Raw genomic sequence first — 17826 nt, forward strand, 5'->3', positions numbered from 1 at the left:
GGAAACTTCCTGACATGGTACACTGCAAGATGCCTGTTCCCTACACTAGATTTTTTTTAGTGGTATAGTAGTGAAAATTGATGCTTTTGAACTGTGGTGTTGGAGAAGACTCTTGAGTGTCCCTTGGACTGCAAGGAGATCCAACCAGTCCATCCTAAAGGAAATCAGTCCTGAATATTCATTGGAAGGACTGATGCTGAAGCTGAAACTCCAATACTTTGGCCACCTGATGTGAAGAACTGACTCATCAGAAAAGACTCTGATGCTGGGAAAGATTGAAGGCAGGAGGAGAAGGGGACCACAGAGGATGAGATGGTTGGATGGCATCACCAACTCAATGGACATGAGTTTGAGTAAACTCTGGGAGTTGGTGATTAACAGGGAAGCCTGGCGTGCTGCAGTCCATGGGATCGCAAAGAATCAGACATGACTGAGCAACTGAACTAACTGAGTAGTGAAAATGTGGGGATTTTTTCCACTGCTTCTATTTATTTACATGTAATCAGCAGGGTTGTTTTTAATATTTACTTATTTATTTTTTGACTGCACTGCGTCTTCGTTGCTGTGCACAGGCTTTCTCTAGTTGCTGTGAGCAAGTGCTAACTCTTCATTCCAGTGCGAGGACTTCTCACTGTGGTGTCTTCTGTTGTTATAGAGCATGGGCGCTACAGCCCATGCTCTGGTAGTTGTGGAGCACGGGCTTAGTTGCTCTGTGGCAAGTGGAATCTTCTAGGATAAAGGATCAGCCTGTGTCCCCTGCATTGGCTCCTGACAATCCCCCACTGGACCATCAGGGAAGTCCCTGTAACTAGCAGTTTATCTTCTGCTTCATATCTTTTTTTACCTGTGAAAATCCATTGTGAAATATCTTGCAAATAAGTTACACACATTTATTCACCCCCCCAAAAAAAATAAATAAATAAACCTCTGATTGATAACCACTGTGTCAATGCCCACAAAATAGCCCTTCAGGTAAGAGTGTCACAGGGTTCCAGAAGGCTGTTTCTTGTAGCATCCATGCAAGGATTCAAGAAGATAACTATAATAAAATTTTCAAAAAGTAATTCTTCAGAGATCTATATAATATCATCCTTCCTCACCATTTTCTGCTTGATGTAAAGTTAAAACCTAGAGATACTTCACTACAACCTGCTCTTTGCCTACCTGCTCAGAATCCCTTTGCAAAAAGGCAGACAGGTGAGTTTACCTGCTGACCCTGAACGACCCCATGTTGACTTCCTGTGACCACTGGGATTATCAAATAGACTCAAGCCATCTTTAGAAATAATCCATTTTTGGATTACTCAGTTGTAAAAACTGATAAGGCATTTAGAAAAATAGCAATTTGAATGTCTTCCTCTCTCTTCATTCCAAAATAAATTCCAGGTGTATCAAAAATCTTAAACATGGAAATGAAATCAGAATAGTACTAGGAAAAAATATGGGATAATTTTTGGAATTTCAGAGCAAGAAAAATCCTTTGTGTTGCCTTCTGTACACAAGATTCAGGAGCCAGTGAATAAAAAAGAAGATTGAGAAATTTAACTACATTAAAACAATTTTAACTCACTGTATGGTAAACAGAAAAAAGAAGTTACAAACTCAAGGGGAAAATATAAGCAACATAAAATAGAGAACTAATCTTTCCATTACATAAAGAAGCTTTCCAAAAAAAAGAAGAAGCTTTCAGAAATCAATAGAGGGAAAATAGAAAACTAGGCTTGAAAAAAATGAGAGCTCCGAGAAAAAGAAATATAAATGGCTTTTAAACATACGAAAGAGTGGTCAACCTCTCTCAGATATACATTAAAAGCATAATTTTAAACCTCTTTTTATCTATCAAATGGGCAAAGATAAAATGTTTAATTACATGCTGTCAGTAAAAGTATGAGGAAACAGACAAAGACAGTGTTCTTGGGAATATATGCATTGGTGCTCACCCTTGGGAGGCACTTTGGTAGTATATATTCATATTTTAAATGTATAAGTCCATTTAGGTATTTATGCCACAAATATTCTCATATATGAGTGCAAAGATGTATGTACAAGATAATATATTAAAGCATTCTTTTATAACAAAAGTTTGTGAATAGACTAAATGCCCACTAACTGCAAACTTCTTAAATGAATTATGATATATACATCTATGAAAAGAAACACAATTTTAAAATATGAGATGGCTGTAGAACATGTAGTGATAAGGAATGATCTCCAAGATATATTGTTAAGTGATAAAAAGAAGGTGCCAAAGATGTTTAGCGGATGACAAGAAAAAGGAAATGCAAAAAAAAGAAAAAGGAGATATATGTACAAATATACCTTTATATCCATGTCTGTATTCTTCTGGAGCTATGCACAAGAAACTGGTTATATTGAATTTTTCTGGGGAGTGAATATAGGGACCTGGTATGAAAGATGAAAACAAGACTTCCTTTTTAAATGAACACTCTTTTGAACTGTTTTGATATTTCTCATCATGTGTATGCATTAAATTTTCAAAATGAAACACTTTAAAAAATTGTTAATAAAAAATGCCCCGGAGAAACAGGTGCTAAAATTTATGTTCCAAAATATTTATTATAATATGGTTTATAATAATGAAAAATCAGAAACAACTTCAATGTCCAATAACGAAAGACTGGCTTAATGGGGTGAGAGGTGGGAGGAAGGTTCAGGAGAGAGGGGACATATGTACACCTTTGGCTGATTCCTGCTGATGTATAGCAGAAACCAATAAAATATGGTAAAGCAATTATACTTCAATTAAAAATAAATAAATTTTTTAAAAAATTAGTTGTTACTATTTTAAAAAAAGTGGATTTAAATGAATTGCAGTATATCCATACAGCAGACTATTTTATAGCCATTAAAAATCACATTAATAAATTATGACTTAGGACATGAGAAAATGGTCATATGATAGTAAGTGAAAAAAGATACAAAATAATACGTGCAGTGTGATCCTGATTTTTCCAAACACATACACACACGCAGAGAAATGCTTATGAGAGAGAAAGAATATTTCCCAAATGTTTTCTGGATTATGGATTTTCAGTTAATTTCTATATATTCCACATTTCCTATCAAGATGTACTAAGTTTATAATAAAAAACATTAAATTTTGTATGAAGAAAGAGAAAATTCCTATTGGCCAACTAATGTTAAATGACAAAGAAATAAACTCCCACTAAGACGGATACTAAGTTCCCTAGACCAGGTGTTCCCAGCCTACGGGATCTAATGTCTGTTGATCTGAGCTGGAACTGATGCAGTAATAATAGAAATAAAGTACACAATAAATGTAATGCACTTGAATCATCCCAAAACCACAACCTCCCGCCCAGTCTGTGGAAAAATAGTCTTCCACGAAACTGGTCCCTGGTGCCAAAAAGGTTGGGGACCACTGCCCTAGACTCTCTGTGGAGCTTGGGGTATGGCTTTATTAAATGCAAAGTCTGGGCTCTACCGAGGGACTGTTGTTTCCCAGTTATCAGGAATCAACGACCAGTTGGATCAGGTCTGCCAAAAAATGGTCCCCTGCCATTTCTGTCCTCGCATCATGTGTCGGAGGCTCAGCGTCCTAGGATGGTTGACTTAGCTGGGGTCATGTGATATCTTGAATGGCAGCCTGAGATGCTGCACACAGTGAGGGCTGAGTGTTTGTCAAGGCAATGTTGACTTGCTGTGGTCAGAAGTAAACACTTGGCAGGGACAGCCCAGTGGAAAAGGTCTCTCATTCTGAGAAACACACCATGAAAGAGTTCAGCATTCCATAACAGTGGAGATGATGGTCTTTGAAATCACTCAGCTAAGTTTAAGTCCTGGAGCCTGTATTATAGTCTGTAAGACTCTGAATGAGTAATCGGGTCTTTCTGTGCACCAGTTTGCTCAACCATAGAGTGTATAGAGGCTTCATCATTGGGAAATTAAACAGGAAAAAGAAATGAAAGGCAAACAAAAATAGAAGAAAGGCTTTCCAGGTTGGAGAACAAGAAGTAAAATTATCTATATTCATAAATATTATCTTCTGTATAGACAATCCTAAGGTGTCTACTAGAACTTATTATGGAAAAATAGAGTTCAGCAATCTTGCAGGATACAAGATCAATACACAAAAATAAACTGTATTTCTATACACTTGCAATGAACAATCCAAAAATAAAATTAAGAAAACAATTCCATTTACAGTAACACCAAAAAGAGTAAAATACTTGGAAATAAATTTAACAAAAGAGATACAAGACTCATATGCTGAAAACTGCAAGATATCATTGAAAAAGAGTTAAAGACCTAAACAAATGGAAAGATATCTGTTGTTCATATATTTTAAGACTTTTACTATTATTAATATGGCTGCTGCTGCTGCTAAGTCGCTTCAGTCATGTCCAACTCTGTGCGACCCCATAGACGGCAGCCCACCAGGCTCCCCCGTCCCTGGGATTCTCCAGGCAAGAACGCTGGAGTGGGTTGCCATTTCCTTCTCCAATGCATGAAAGTGAAAAGGGAAAGTGAAATCGCTTAGTCACGTCCAACCCTCAGCGACCCCATGGACTGCAGCCTACCAGGCTCCTCTGCCCATGGAATTTTTCAGGCAAGAGTACTGGAGTGGGGTGCCATTGCCTTCTCCGATTAACATGGCAGTATTCCTCAAATTGATCTACAGTATCCCTACTTCTTCCCAGGTGACACTGGTGATAAAGAACCTGCCTGCCAATGTAGGAGACATAAGAGACGTGGGTTTGATCCCTGGGTCGGGAAAGTCCCCTGGAGAAGGAAATGGCAACCCACTCCAGTATTCTTGCCTGGAGAATCCCATGGACAGAGGAGCTTGTCGGGCTACTGTCCATAGCATCATACGGAGTCAGACACAACTGAAGCAACTTAGCACAGACCTACCAAAAATCTCAGTTGCCTTTCTTGCAGAAATGGACAAAATTATTCTACATTATCAGATAATTTTATAGATATATATGGAAATGCAAAAATAGACAAAAACAATAGACAGAATAGACTAAATTATCCTGGAAAAGAAGAACAAAACTGAAGAATATACACTTCCCAGTTTCAAAACTTATACAGCTATAGTCATCAAGTCATTGTGGTACTGGCATAAAAATAAAAATATAGATCAAGCAGAATTCAAAAATCTGAAAATAAACCTTCCCATATACGGTCAATTTATTTTCAAGAAGAGTGCTGAGACAATTCAATAAAGAAAAAAAAAGTATTTTCAAAAAGTTGCACTTGGACAGCTAGATAGCCACAGGCAAAAGAATGAAATTGGGCCCCTACCTCACACTATATGGAAAATAACTCAAAATTGATTAAAGACTAAAAGTTAGGGCTAAATCCATAAAAGTTTTAGAAGAAAACATAGGAGTACATCTTCATGTCTTTGGATTAAGCAATCGTTTCTTAGATACAACACCAAAAGTACAAACAACAAAATAAAAAATAAACTGAACTTCAGTAAAATTAAAAACTTTTGTGCAATCAAGGGCATTGTCAAGAAAGTAAAAAGACCACCCATAGAATGGGAGAAATATTTGCAAATCATACATCTGATGAGGAGCTTATATCTAAGCCACATAAAGAACTCTTCCAAGGCAATAACAACAAAAAAGGTAAACAACCCAATTTTTAAATGGGCAAAGATTTTGGGCAGACATGTCTCCAAGTAATATATACAAATGACCAAGAAGCACATGAAAAAATGCTCAACATCATTAGTTATTAGGGAAACGGAGATCAAAGTTACAAAGAGATACCACTTCATGCCCACTAGGATGGCTATGACCAAAAACATGGAGTTACACGTGTTAGTGCGGATGTGGAGAAACTGGAGATCTCATACTGTTAGTGGGAATAAAAAATGATGCAGCCATTCTGGAAAGCAGTTTAGCATATCCTCAAACCAGAGTGACCATAAGACCCAGAAATTCCATCCCTACATAAATACACAAGAGAGGTAAAAACATATTCACACAAACATTTAGGATATTGTCACAATGGGATATCACCTCCAAGAAGGACTAAAATAAAAAGTAGCAACAACACCAAATGCTGGCAGAGAAACTGAAATCACACACACATTGCCCGTGGGAATGTAAAATAGTTCATTCAGCAGTTGTACTGGAAAACAATTCAGCAATTGGTTACAAAAACTAAACATACAATTACTAAGTGGTGGTGGTGATGGTGATCAGTTGCTCAGTCGTGTCCAACTCTTTGTGACCCTATGAGCCTGCCCGGATCCTTTGTCCATGAAAATTTTCAGGCAAGAATACTGGAGTGAGTTGCCATTTCCTCCTCCAGGGGATCTTCCCGACCCAGGAATTGAACCCATGTATCCTGCATTGTCAGGCAGATTCTTTACCACTGAGCCACCTGCTGCTGCTGCTGCTGCTAAGTCACTTCAGTTGTGTCCAGGCTCACAATTACTATATGACTAACAATTGTACTCTTGGCTATTTGTCCCAGAGAAATGAAAATTTTTGTTCAAATATAAGTGCAACTGTATGTAAACTTGTACATGAACGTTCAAAGCAGTTTTATTAGTAATAGCCAAAAACTAGGAACAACCCAGACATCCTTCAGTGGATGAATTGTTAAACTCTGATACATTCATATCATGGAATACTACTTAGCAATAAAAAGGAATGAATTATACACACAGAAGCTCTGTGAATTTCCAAGGAATTATGCTGAGTATTAAAAAAAAAAGCCAATCCCAGAAAATTATATGCTATATGATTCCATTTATATAAAACTTTTGAAAAGACAAAGCTTAGAAATAAACAGATTGTTCATTGCCAGAAGTTGGAGACTGGGGCTGAGGGATGGAAAGAAGTGGGTGTGGTTATTCAAGGGCAACAGGAAGGGTCTTTATGGTAATAAAAGTGTTACCTATCTTGATGTCATGATGAATTCACAAACCTATACATGTGATGGGACTTCCTTGGTGGCTCAGATGGTAAAGCGTCTGCCTACAATGCAGGAGACCCGGGTTCAATCCCTGGGTTGGGAAGATCTCCTGGAGAAGGAAATGGTAACCCACTCCAGTATTCTTGCCTGGAAAATCCCATGGACGGAAGAGCCTGGCGGGCTACGGTCCATGGGGTTGCAAAGAGTCGGACACAACTGAGCGACTTTTTTTCACTTTCACTTTCACATACATGTGATAAACTGCACAGAACTGATTACACACACACAAGTACAAATGGGGAAATAGTAGTAAGATCTGTGATTTGTATCAGTGTCAATATCCTGGTTGTGACACTGCACTATTGTTTTACAAGATGTTATCACTGTAGGGTTACGGGTGAAGGGTGTGCAGAATCTACTACTTCTTACAACTGCATATGAATCAACAATTATTTCAAAATTTAAAGCTTCATTTTATAGTGAAAGTGAAGTTGCTTAGTCGTGTCTGACCCTTTGGGACCCCGTGGACTGCAGCCCGCCAGGCTCCTCCATCCCTGGGATTCTCCAGGCAAGAATATTGGAGTGGGTTGCCATTGCCTTCTCCAGGGGATCTTCCCGGCCCAGGGATCAAATCCAGGTCTCCCGCATTGCGGGCAGACGCTTTAACCTCTGAGCCACCAGGGAAGCCTTCATTTTAAAGCCCCTACTTGAGAGTCCCTTGAACTGCAAGGAGATCCAACCAGTCCATTCTGAAGGAGATCAGCCCTGGGATTTCTTTGGAAGGAATGATGCTAAAGCTGAAACTCCAGTACTTTGGCCACCTCATGCGAAGAGTTGACTCATTGGAAAAGACCCTGATGCTGGGAGGGATGGGGGCAGGAGGAGAAGGGGATGACAGAGGATGAGATGGCTGGATAGTATCACTGACTCGATGGACATGAGTCTGAGTGAACTCCGGGAGTTGGTGATGGACAGGGAGGCCTGGCGTGCTGCGATTCATGGGGTTGCAAAGAGTCGGACACGACTGAGCGACTGAACTGAACTGAACTGAACTTACTATGATGGAAGGAAGAAAGGAAGGGAGGGAGTAAAATTAATACTAACTATGGATTTACCACAGGGTCGCACAGAGTCAGACACGACTGAAGCAACTTAGCACGCATGCATGCATTGGAGAAGGAAATGGCAGCCCACTCCAGTGTTCTTGCCTGGAGAATCCCAGGGACAGGGGAACCTGGTGGGCTGCCATCTATGGGGTTGCACAGAGTCAGACACAACTGAAGCGACTTAGCAGCAGCAGCAGCAGCATGGATTTACCATGTTCTGAAATCCAGGCTCTTTAACACCTGATTGGAGATCACTATTATCATTATGATTGTCCCCATTTTATAGATGAGGAGACTGAGGCTTAGAGAATAACTGTCCTGCTCTCAAAGACACACTTTGAGGCATCAGGAGTCAAGCCCTGCTCCCTGACTCTCCCTCTGCCCGTCTCCATCTTTTAGGCAAACACAGCCATCAATCACATGTCGGCAATGACTGCATTACTCAAGAGGAAATTGAAGCCAGCCTGTAAGATGCAGTCCACAAAATTCATGATTTCTTCCCCCATCCCTGCTCCTTCTACTTGGTCCCTTTTTCATATGGATCGGGTTTTTATTTCTGCATTTATTGCACACGCAAATTACAGATGAGAGCATCGACTACACAAGTCATTACTCAGAGTAGCATCTCCCCAACTGCCACCGGACGAGGACCGAACAGCTTGTGGTTAATTTGCTATATAATCACTGCCTGTGACAGGGGGGCCGGGCTGTGCCTGTGCTAATATTAGGAAAGGGGAAGCTGAGCAAGGAGAACTCCTGGGGCGTGGGGGGCGGGGGAAGCGCGGTATTGAACCAGGGAGAAAAGAAGAGAGAACTGCAGAGGAGCAGAGAGAGGGTCTCTGCCATAGTCAGAGGCATTTGCTCCTCTGCTATAGAGGAGTAGAGGGCTTCCCTGGTGGCTCAGAGGTTAAAGCGTCTGCTTGCAATGCGGGAGACCTGGGTTCGATCCCTGGGTCAGGAAGATCCCCTGGAGAAGGAAATGGTAACCCACTCCAGTATTCTTGCCTGGAGAATCCCATGGACGGAGAAGCCTGGTAGGCTACAGTCCATGGGGTCGCAAAGAGTCAGACACAACTGAGCGACTTCACCTTCATAGAGGAGTAGAACTGCTCCATTCCATCAGTCATGTCCTCACAAAAGAAGAATCTCCGTTCTCCAAGCCTCCACCACCTCCAGTCAGCCAAGGAGTACATCTGTATGCACACACTGCAACCATTGTGATGGGTCAGAGGCTGGAGGAAATTGACCAACAGGCAAAAGTTACACCATTATACTAATATCCTAACAATTCAATAAGAAAGAAGGCCAACGATCCAATAAAAAATGGGCAAAGGATATGAACAAGCAGTTCTCCAATTAGGAAACTCGGCCTCAAAACATTCAAAGAGAGGGACTTCTCTAGCGGTCCAGTGAGTAAGAGCCCAAGCTTCCATTGTAGGCGGCATGAGTTCGATCCCCATGTTGAGCATACAAAAAGATGTTCAACATTAGTCTTAATAAAAAAGGTATGTACCCTGGATATGTTCCAGTGTCTCCTGGTTTACAGTCTATGGGAACTTGAATAGAATTTGTATCCTGCTGTTGTGTGAAAATTGCATAAATCTTAACTGTGTTGAACTGGTTCACAGTGCTTTTCAGGTTCTATTTTTCTGTCTATTCATTCAATTAATGTTTGAGAGTTTGATATTGAAACTCCAACTAAGAATCTTAATTTATCCACTTAAAAAATAAGTGCAACCTACACTGGAACTATATGTCACTTTATTCTGCATTTTCCAAGCCCCCTGTAAATGTGTTATCATACTTTCATGATTTAAATTTTTTTAAAGGAAATTCAAATGAAAATCGCAAAGAGATACCATAGTTTTACCTAGCAGATGGACAAAGATCAAAATGTCTGATCACACACTGAACTGGCCAGAGTGTGGAGAAGCCATCGCTCTCAAAGGCTGGTGAGAGTATAAACTGGCACAGTCTCCGTGGGTGGCAATTCAACATTGTATCAAGCTGTTTGAGGCACGTACCCATTGACCCATAAATCCTACTGCTCTAGAATATATTCCACAGACATACTTGCATATATGTATGCAAAGTTGGATGTACAAGGCTATTCACTGCAGCACGGCTTATAATAACAGAAAATTGGAGACAGCCTGAATGTCCATCAACAAGGGACTGCTTAAACAAATTGCCGTACATCCATACAATGGAAATCTTTATGGCTGTTAAAAAAGAATGAGGCAGCTCTTTATGGATGGATATGAAACAATCTCCAAGATATATTGTTAAGTGAAAAAAAAAAAACAAAGTGCTGAAGAGTGTGATTAGAATGCTGCTCTCCGTGAGGGTTTTTTAAGGATATAGACACATACACATCCTCGCCGATATACGCAGAGGATCCTTCCAAGAGGATGACAATTTTTGCAATGTTTGGTTCCATAGAGAAAAAAGGGGCTCTGGAGCTGGGAACACATTGGAAAGGAGGCTTATTACTCTCTTGTACTTTGTTTACAGCTTGGTTTGTGAGGACTTCCTGGTGGTCCAGTGGTTAAGACTCTGCACTTCCACTGTGGATGGCGCAGGTTCAATCCTTCGTGGGGAAACAAGGATCCCACGTGGCAGGCGGCACAGCCAAAAGAAGAAAAAGTTTGTAGCACCCCCCACATTTCACTTCAGTACATAATTATGCTAGGGACTTCCCCGGTGGTCCAGCGGCTAAGACTCTGCACTCCCAGTGCAGGGGGACCGGGTTCGATTCCTGGTAGAAAATTTGTCCCATTACAGGCCCTGAGCATGGCATACATTGCTGGTGAAGCGTCTTCGAAAAACAGTGTGGGAGTTCCTCAAAAAGTTAAACATAGAGTTAATATGTGACCCAGCGATAAGTTCTCATAACAACTTGTATGCAAATGTTTATACTGGTACCATCCTTAATGGCTAAAACTTGGAAGCAACACAAATGTCTACCAACTGATAAGTGGATAAACAAAATATTTCCATGGACTATTATACATCATGTATACAATCCATTTCAATATATGCCATGGAATATAACTCAGCAATAAAAAAGAATGACGTATTGATACATGCTACAACATGAATATCCTTGCAAACATTACGCTAAGTGAAAGAAGCCAGTCCATTGCTATGAAATATCTGGAAGGGGCAAATCCATGGAGACAGAAAGGAGATGATAGTAACGGTTTCTAGGCTTAGGGGATGAGAGGAATAGGAAGTGACTGTTAATGTATGTGAGGTACCTTTGGGGGATGATGAGAATGTTCTGGAATTAGAGAGTGGTGATGACTGTACAACTCTAAAAACTAAATACTAAAAACCACCAAATCATATACCTGAAATGGGTGAATTGTAGGGTGCATGAATTTTATGTCCATTATGCTGTTAACCAAAGAAAAGTTCAGAGAACTAAATATAAACCTAAAACTATAAAACTTCAGAAAACCATAGCAAAAGGAAATCTGTGTAACTTCAAGTAAGTCAAAGATTCCTTATACACACCACAAAAAGCATGAAAGACGGTCTTTGAAAGATAGTGTTAAGAGGAAGAAAAGACAAACCACAGACTCAGGAAATTATTTGCAAATAACATTTCTGCGTAAAGGATTTGTATTTCCAGTATATAAAACTACCAAAATTCAATAATAAGAAAATCAGTGACTTTTTTTAAGTTCTTTGTATTTATTTAAAATGTTTGAGGGGCTGCGTTGGGTCTTGGTTGCTGCCTTCAGGCTTTCTCTAGTTGCAGAAAGTGGGGGCGACTCTCTAGCTGCAGTGAGCAGGCTTCTCATTGCAGTGGCTTCTCTTGTTGCAGAGCACAGGCTCTAGGGTGCTTGGGCTTCAGTAGTTACATCTCACAGGCTCTAGAGAGCAGGCTCAATAGCCATGGCTCACGGGCTTAGTTGCTCCAAGGCATGTAGAATCTTCCTGGACCAGGGATCCAATCCATGTCTCCCGCATTGGCAGGCAGATTCTTAACCTCGAGACCACCAAGGAAGTCCAACCTAATTTTTCTAAATGGTAAATACTGTGACCAAACACTTGACCAAAGAAGATTTATGGATGGCAAATAAAAACATGAAAAGAAAAATGGCCAAAATCATTATTCACGAGGGGAATGCAAATTAAAACCAAGATATGATTTCACTTATAAGGGCGAGAATTTGGAGCAACTGGAACTCTCACAGGATGCTGGTGTGAAATGGCACTGCTACGCTGGAAACATTTTAGCAGTTTCTTAAAAAGTTAAACATATACCAACATGTGATCCAGATATTTCACTCCTAGGTGTTTATCCAAGAGAAACAGAAGCATATGCCCATGCAAACACATGCACAGGAATGTAGGTAACAGCATTAGCACTAATAGCCAAAAACCGGAAATCAACCAAGTGTCCATCAACAGGTAGAAATTCGTGGCACATTCATGGTATGCAGTGGAATACTAGTCCACTGATAAATGATAAAAAGAAATGAACTATTAACACATGCAACAACAGGGGTGAATTTCAAAAAAGCTATGCCGAGTGAAAGAAGTCAGAAAAAAATGCATACGGTATGATTTCATTTGTATAAAATTCTAGAAAAGCAAAGGAATCTGCAGGGACAGAAAGCAGATCAGCGATTGCTTTCTGGGGATGGCAGGGAGGAGAGATTTAGGAAGCCAGGAAGGAGGATTGCCAAGGGACATGAGGAAACTTTGGGGAGTCACAGATACGTTCATTATCTTGAGTGTAATGTTAGTTCTCCAGATGTACATGTATGTGAAATCTTTTCAAATTATATACTTTAAACATGAGCAGTTAATTGCATATCAAGTAAACCTCAACAAAACTGTAAAAAAAAAAAACATTAACAGGACTTGTGAATGGATTGGTGGGGGAGTGGCGCAGGGGAGGGAGAAAGAAACATCAGGTGTGACCCCCGCCCCAAGTTCCCAGCTTGATCCCCTGAGGGATGGAGGTGCCATATCCTGATGTGGGAATACTCGAGAGAGATAGAGATAGAGAGAGTGACAGGGGGCTGGAGAGAGAAACAGAAGGTTTCCCTGGGGATGTGTGCCTTAGCCCAGAGGGAGAGAGAAGCAGAAAACCTGAGAGGCAGCCCCCAGGGCGAGTGAGGATGGAGACAGGGTCGGAAAGGGGGAAAGTGGGCTGAGAACCAGACCCACAGACTCCCCAGAGACCTTACAGGAGCATCTTAAGCTTAGGATCCAGAGCAGAGCTATGCCCAGGGCTGGCCCCCAGGCCTGAAAAAGGGGGGTGTCTTTGGAAGGATGCAGGAAGGAAGAGAGCATTCCACTCTCCCCCGGACCTGGTACATACATTTCCACGTTGAGATCAGTGTAATTATCCCCATTAGACAGACAAGAGAACTGAGGGCCACAGAAGAGAGGAGACCCATCTCCCAAGGTCACCGAGTTTGTGTCTAACCCACATCTGGGGGCTCAAGTGCTCCTTTCAGACGCTGAGGTCCCCAGGAGAAAGCCCACAGGGGCCAGGTTTAAACCCAGCACCCACTAATGCCCCCCAGGGCACAAGCACACGTTTAAGGCAGTTAGCATGAAGGAGGGAGCACAGCTAATTGCCTGTACAAATTAACTCTAATGTGGTCGGTATCGACGTACTTATCTTTCTTTAATTACATTAATCAATTAATGAAGAAGATGGCTTCCTCTGATGATGATTTCCAAGGCCCATATGTTCTTGGGCATCTGGGTGGAGCACAGGAATTTCCTCTGGGGCTCTGGCTCCCATGGACTACAGGGCAGGCATCAGTAGGAGAATCTGCCCCTGAGACTTCTCCACCCTGAAGCTGAGCACTGTGAGAGGAGAGGCAGGAACCAAGTACTGATTCCAGGAGAGGTAACCAGCGGATGAAGTGCAGACTCCTCACCCGGCATTCAAGGCCCCTCTCCAGCACTGTGCCCTCGACCCATGTTTATAGCCTGGGCTGACTGATTTTCTCCCAGCTAACCATGCGTGCTCCTCCACCAGGGAGGCCAGCTCGCATCAGTCAGGGTCTAAGGCAGGCCAGGTAGTTGTTCCTTCCCAGTGCCTCCGAGAAGGCTTGCCTACAACAGCCTCCTTCATTCATCCACTTCCGATTCAACAAATATTTACAGTCCCTGCTGTGGGGAAGCCTCCAGCCCTTTGGGACAGACAGACATTAAACAGATCTATGACTACACAGGGCAGTGGTTCTCAGCCCATTAGAATCAGCAGGGGAGCTTTTAGGTACAATGCCCAGGCCCCACTCCAGACACATTAAAATAGAATCTCTATGCGCAGGGCCCAAACATCAGTAATTTCTTTTTAATTCCTTCAGGTGATATGACTGTGTAGGCAGCACTGAGACCTTATCTGAAATGCTGCTACCCAGGGTTTCTTGCCCCAGAGGTTTTTCAGAGTATGACCAGCTAACTGTGCTGCTACAATTCTTTGTTTCAACGAGATGAATTTATATTAGCTACTCTGCTTTCCATGTGTAAATGTGGCACATCTTGGGGAACAAAGGATTCCTCAGGTTCCTGCTCACTTTTTTTTTTTCCCTAAAAATAAAAATAATTAGCTTCTAAATCATCAGACCTTGCTATGTGCCAAGAACTACAGTTCACATTAATGATCTTGTTTAAACTTCAGGACAACCCTCGCGTGTGTGCTGAGTCACTTCAGTCATGTCTGACTCTGCGACCCCATGGGCTGCAGCCTGCCATGCTCCTCTGTCCAGAGGATTCTCCAGGCAAGAATACTGAAATGGGTTGTCATGCCCTCCTCCAGAGGATGTTCCCTACCCAGGGGGCAAACCCACATCTCTTATGTCTCCTAAATTGGCAGACAGGTTTTTTACCACTGGTGCAACCTGGGAAGCCCTTCAAAGAATCATGTGTGTGTGTGTGTGTGTGTGTGTGTGTGTGTGTACGTGTGTATTAGTCATTCAGTCGTGTCCAACTCTTTGCATCCCTGTGGATTAGAGCCCACAGAGATCCTCAGTCCATGGAATTCTCCAGGCAAGAATACTGGAGTAGGTAGCCATTCTCTCTCCCAAGATTCCAGGGGGTCTTAGGGAGCAGTAAATGAAACAGCCCATAAAATGCTTTGGACATAGTAAGTGCTCAGTAAATGTTCATCATTGTCATCACTTTCATCCTCCAGGGTACCGAGGTGGTGGGGGTGGGGAGTGCGGCGAGCTGGAGGAGTTAGCGGAGGGGAAGGGTCCCATAGTCTCCCTTAAACACAGAGCAGGAGACCCAAGTTCCCAATTCTATCTGCTCTCCCTCAAAACCAGTACTGACCTTGCCATCATGCTCAGAAGCACATGCCTGAAGCCAACGATATTTTACACCCAACAATATTTTAATATCTTTTCATCTTCTCTTGCTGTAGTAAGAACACCCAACACCATCAGTTGATTTAGCCTCTGCACGTTTTTGGGTGTACAAGACATTACTGCCCACTATCGGTATAACATCATACAACAGATCTCTAGACCTTATTCATCTTCCTTAACTGAAACATTTTTTATTGAATTACATTGGACATACAACATTGTGTAAATTTACAATGTGCTCACCTGAAACCTTATGCCTATTGATGAGTAACTCCTCATTTCCCCCTTGCCCCCAGTCCCTGGCAACCACTGATTCCACGAATTTGATCATTTTAGTTACCTCCTATAAGAGGAATCATTTACTACATGTCTTCCTGTCACTGGTTTATTTCACTGGGCAAAATGACCCCAAAGTTTTTCCACCTTGTTGCATATTGCAGAATTTCCTTCTCTCTAGTATCCATTGTATGTATATACAATAGTTTACATTTCTTTTTAAAATCAGAAAAGAAAATTAACTTTAAGAGACTAGGGACTTCCCTGAAGGTCCAGTGGTTGAGACTCTGCACTTCCAGTGTGGAGGGCATGGGTTCGATCCCTGGTCGGGGAACTAAGATCCTGCAGGCCACACAGCACAAAAAAAAAGAGTAGATCAAAATTCAGCCTGAATGGGAGCAGGGCCGGGAGGAGAATGGATACATGTATGTATATGTATGACTAAGTCCCTTTGTTGTTCACATTGTTAATCAGCTATACCCCAGTACAAAATACAAAGTTAAAAAAAAGAGAGAGTAGACCAAAATGTTTTACTTTTTTCTCTCATCAGAAACAAGTGAAATTTTTAGGAAAGTGAAAAGTGAAAGTGAAGTTGCTCAGTCGTGTCTGACTCTCTGCGACCCCATGGTCAGTAGCCTATCAGGCTCCTCCATCCACGGGATTTTCCAGGCAAGAGTGCTGGAGTGGATTGCCATTTCCTTCTCCAGGGGATCTTCCCGACTCAGGAATCGAACCCGGGTCTCCCACATTGCAGGCATACGCTTTACTGTCTGAGCCACCTTTTTCTCTCATCAGAAACAAATGAAATTTTTAGGAACCCACCCAAAAATCTATTCTGTTAGGAGGAGACCAAAAAGCCAGAAATGTCCAGGGTCCATGGAAGTTATGAGGCAGCCTTGCTCAAAGCCCCACCTGTGCCTGCCTTTTTGACCATCTGACCCTGTCTTTATCCAGGCGGTATTTGCCTCTCCCCTGGATGGTGGAGTGAGGCTCCCAGAAGATTTCGCAGCTTATTGTCTCGAATAATCCACAGAGCAGCCCACACAACCTGTCAAAAATCACAAATCTGACTAGGTCTCTCCTCTCTGCTAAGAACCTTCCATGGCTCCCCATTGCCCTCAGGACAAAGTCCACACGCTCAGGCATGGCACACAAGGCCTAGGTGGGCAGCTGCATGTAGACCTCCTGCCGTTCCCCTCACCTTCCTGCTCTTGCCCCTCCACGCCAGCGCCCTCTACCCAGAATGCCTTTCCTCTGCAAACTCCTAGCTATCCTTCAAAGCCTAGCTCCTCTAACAGAAATTCCATACTTTCATCATGCTGTGATTTAGACTGGGCTGGGTCTTTATTGCTGTGTGCAGGCTTTCCCTAGCTGCGGTGAGCGGGGACTACTCTTCACTGCGGTGCACGGGGTTCTCATCACTGTGGCTTCTCTTATTGTAGAGCACAGGCTCTAGGGTGCATGAGCTTGGTTGCCCCAAGGCATGCAGAATCTTCCCAGACCAGGGATCCAACCTGTGTCCCCTGAATTGCCAGGAGGATTCTTTACCACTGGACCACTGGGGGAAGTCCCATGATGTGATTTTGAGTAAATGTTTCCAAGAGGTCAGGGCCATGTTTCCTTGGTCACATCCCTCCAACGTCTGGTTTAGAGCCGCTGGCCCAACAGGGTTTGTAGAGGTGGTGATGACACTCCTGAGGTCACTGCCCCTCTCCTGGAGCCCCGCGGTTTCCAATGCCGAGGAACGTCCCCAGTTCCTGCCCACCCCTTCCCCATCCGGTGCTCTTGGAATCCAGCATCTCTAGTGCACGGTGGCAAAGCAGCCCTCGTTAAGTAGAACTATGAACTTCACCTACAAAACCCCTCGAGGAGAAGCCATCAGCCAGCCGTATTGGAAGGGTGGCTTTCCAAGCCAAGAAAATCCCAGGGGCCCTGTTCAAAGACCTGGGCAAGCTCAAGTGATCAGGTTCAGCCTCTGTCTGTGGCTGGGCAGCATTCTGTGCCTCAGTGTCCTCATCTGCTAAGAGTGGATGGGACTGAAGCCTCTAAAGAAAGGCTACTTCGGAGTCTGGCTGCGGAAGCTCTTCCAGGGCCTCCCTTTAGTCCAGGCAGAAATGACCAACACAGAGGCAAGAGCGCCACCTACTGACGCCCAGTTCACCGAACCACCAAAG

General features: G+C 42.6%; 1 non-coding gene across 1 annotated transcript; it reads left to right on the forward strand.

The window, feature by feature from the left end:
* Positions 1-6955: 6955 nt before the first annotated feature.
* TRNAC-ACA (transfer RNA cysteine (anticodon ACA)) lies at positions 6956-7027 on the forward strand. Its single transcript has one exon. It is a non-coding gene; the product is annotated as a tRNA-Cys (tRNA).
* Positions 7028-17826: the final 10799 nt, after the last annotated feature.

Source organism: Bos javanicus, chromosome 13 (assembly GCF_032452875.1).
Source record: "Bos javanicus breed banteng chromosome 13, ARS-OSU_banteng_1.0, whole genome shotgun sequence".
Classification (NCBI taxonomy): Eukaryota; Metazoa; Chordata; class Mammalia; order Artiodactyla; family Bovidae; genus Bos; species Bos javanicus.